This window comes from Hipposideros armiger, unplaced genomic scaffold (genome assembly GCF_001890085.2).
Source record: "Hipposideros armiger isolate ML-2016 unplaced genomic scaffold, ASM189008v1 scaffold_191, whole genome shotgun sequence".
NCBI classification, from domain to species: Eukaryota; Metazoa; Chordata; class Mammalia; order Chiroptera; family Hipposideridae; genus Hipposideros; species Hipposideros armiger.
The window spans coordinates 1,994,087-1,997,512 of NW_017731541.1; the positions used below are offsets into that span (position 1 = coordinate 1,994,087).

General features: G+C 48.1%; 1 long non-coding RNA gene across 1 annotated transcript in view; it reads left to right on the plus strand.

Moving 5' to 3' along the window:
- The window catches only part of LOC109388348 (uncharacterized), a 63,751-nt gene that overhangs the window by 46,749 nt on the left and 13,576 nt on the right, over positions 1-3,426 (plus strand). The window contains exon 2 of the long non-coding RNA XR_002125191.1: positions 2,823-2,902. This is a non-coding gene — a long non-coding RNA (uncharacterized LOC109388348). The remainder of the gene's footprint in view (positions 1-2,822; positions 2,903-3,426) is intronic.

Consider the following 3,426-nt stretch of genomic DNA (forward strand, 5'->3'; position numbering starts at 1 on the left):
GCGCGCGCGCGCGCCAACTCCTGCCTTAGGACTCTAGCCCCGCCCCCTTTGTGAATATTTTGCACGGTGATTATGTTCCCTTCCCCTGCATCATTGATTTCTCTCTTCACTTTCAGCCTACAGACATCCTGCAACGCCCCGCCTTAAAGCTAATTGACACGCCTCACCCTTGAATGCAGGCCCCTCTCCAGCTGTCACCTTGCTTCTTAGCTCCCTACACACAAAGCTTCGTGAAGGCTTGCAGGCATCTGCTGTATCCACTTAGCCTCGGTAGCCTTAGTCCACTCCTGGGGTCCATTGGTCCCCACAGCTCCAATGAGCATGCTCCTGACGGTTAAAATACATCATGTCACACTCTCTGATGTCCCTCGTTTGGTCTCCCCCTGTTAACACTCAGCAGCATTTGGCATAGCTGCTCACACCCTCCTCACAACCCTCTGATTTCCCTGATCCCTCTGGTTGCTTCTTATTAATCCCCTTTACTTGCTGAGCCCTTCCCTGCTCTACTGTTGCCTGTAGCCTTTCTATCATAATCTGATTCAGCTAGTTTATTGTCAGTCTCCACCCACCCAAATCTACACTCTGCTTGGACAAGGATGCTTTCTTGTCTGCTCTCTAATACTCTCCAGCTTCTAGAACAGTGTATGATCTATAAGGTCATTCACTTAATTGAGTGAATGTGGCAATGTTTTAGATTTACATGTTTTAAAATCTCATAAATGCTCTTGTGCCTTAGACCTTCTTTCTTTGGTTTCCTTTCTTTCTTTCTTTCTTTCTTTCTTTCTTTCTTTCTTTCTTTCTTTCTTTCTTTCTTTCTTTCTTTCTTNGGGGAGTTATAAACGGAAGTGCCACAGGCCGATAGGCACGAGAGCAGACACTGTGGAGTCGGAGGTGAGCACGCTGGGGGTGCAGAGCTTGTCACCAGAGCACAACACTGGGCTTCGGGCTTCGGGGTGGGGACCAAATTATGGGCCATGGTCAATGGGTGCCGTGGTGTCCTGAGTCTGGGAGCCACTGGGGCGGAGAGCTTCAGGGAGCCACGGTCACGTGAGTTGGGTGGTTACTTTGCACAGGTGCCCATGTCTTCCACCTCGACGGCCGGAGGCGAAGCCTGAATGGCTGTGTGGAATGAGGGTGATGAGAACTGTATCCACATGTGTTGGTCTCATGGATTTCAGCAAAGGAGAAAAGGGACTTCATGACAGTAGGAGTGGACTGGGGACATCACACCTCCTCGGCTGCTGGTTGGCTGGGAGGTGGGGTCTGTGGGAAGGCACTGCCTGTCCCCTGGGGGACAGAGGGCTTCCAGCGGAGTCCAGGAGGAAGCGAGGCCTTCGGAGAGCCCGGGGCTGCCGTGCCAGCCCCGATGCCTGAAGCTGTGGGAACAAACTGGTTTTCTGAAGGGAGCCCCTCCCTCTGCCCCCACAATAGCATCAGTTGTCGAGTCAGCGTTTCTTTAACCCTTGCTGCTCCCTTCCCTTTGACTCAGAACATTCTTCCAGATCTCCAGAGCAAGACTCGCTGCCCTGGAGGTTTCCATGATTTTTAAGAATAACGTTGTTTCAAAGGCAGCTGTGACTAAAGTAATAGGTGTCTGCCATGGGCCTGGAAAAATTGCCCAGCTCACTGACATTTACTCAGGGTTTCAAACAAAACGCTGTGCACAGCTGCCTCGGTGCCCCGGGGGTACCCTGCTGGGGTGGGTACGGGCACATGGCTGGCGTTCCCTGCTTCTGCTGTGGATAAAAATTAAACCTGCATCGTATTTTCTGATAGTTTTAAAATCAATAAATATGATCAGAGCCCTTCAAAAAATCTAAATGGGGTAACACGGATGGAGCGTTGCATCAATAGGTTATAGCCCCATGGCAACTGCACTTTCTGTTTCAAAAAGGAGGACATGAAATGCAGATACAATTAATGCAAATCATATGTGGGATTTCAATTTAGACTTCTAGAGTGTTTCTTATGGAAAATGTGAGAGTGTAAGTGTAAAGAAAGGTAATAGTTCCCTGGAAAATATGATCACTTTGCAAAAAGGAAGGAGTTATGGTTACACTGCAATCACTTCTCTGATGAAATATTTAGAACAGCAAAAAGCCTTTGAAAGACATATGCACTTTGTTCTATTTTTTATTTTTTTTCTAAATGTGGCTTCTGAATATGTCTACTTCACTTCGTACTAACCCAAGGGGTATTTCTATGCAGTGTGAAAGCCAGTGGAGATGAAAAAAATATTGAAATGACAAAGCAAAGTAGCCTGTGATTTCCTAGAGAGAGCGTGAAGCAGTGCGGTCTCTGCTGCTCCCTTCAACTCATCACAGCTTGCATGCGCTGACTTCATTAGCTGGTATCTGCAGGAAGAAGGGATTTAGAAACAGAAAGCCAGGGTATATGATATTTCTAGCAGCATTTGCGAATCATAAAATGAATTCCAGAGAAAATACAGAGGGATTTAAAAACTGAAAATGGCAGCATTTATAATGTGAGGAGACCAGACTAATGCACTACGCATTTCATGGCAGAAAACGACATGCGTTTTGTGGATAAGGTTTCTGGGGGTGGGAAGACGCGGCATGTTTCAGAGGGCACTACAGTGGAGTCGACCCACAGCCTAGCACTGTAGGGGACATTGTCTTTCCAAAACTTGGGGACGACTGCTCTGAATGTTTGCAACCCCCAGCAGTATGTCTTCAACGACTGACAGTGTGACCATACCCTCTCTCATGACAGCGCACACACGTATGTGTGTATCTATGAACTCCATGGTCAAATGTTCTTTTTTTTTTTTTTAAGCTCTTCCATTCTCTTTCATTCTTAAGATGCTGAACTTGATCCCACTACATTGATTGCAAAGTCTACTACCATGTTGCCACCATAGATGGAACAGCGACATGCTGTGGTAAGTCCCTAATGAGTATGTGCGGAGTTGGTTTTTGAGGTCCCTCTTCTTCCTTCCCCTTTTGGAAGGTCTTGTCCCCCATCCTGATTCAGAAGTGAAACGCTTCTCTACCTGTATTCCTGGAATGTGGCCCTGTTGTCACTGTCCCCTAGAGCGGGCGGGTCCCTTGCCATGTGTGGAGGAAGCCCTCTTACCCTCCCCTAAGGCCCAGGAAGGGTGTGGGGCTGGAGGACGGAGCCTCTGAAAACATTTCACTTCATGTAAACACAGCCGCGCCCCGACCCCAGCATTCACAGCTGAGAGGGTGAAACTATGCATGTACTACTCTCCAAAGTTGATAGATCCCAGCCGATGTCCTGCCTCACCTTTTACAGAGAAAAGAAATGGGTGGGGATGGTCTCACTTCTCGCCAACTAGTCTACCGATTCCCGGGCATCCATAATGTGCTCTGTCCGGAATGATGGCAGCGTGGCCTTTCTACACACACACACACACACACACACACACACACACACACACACGCG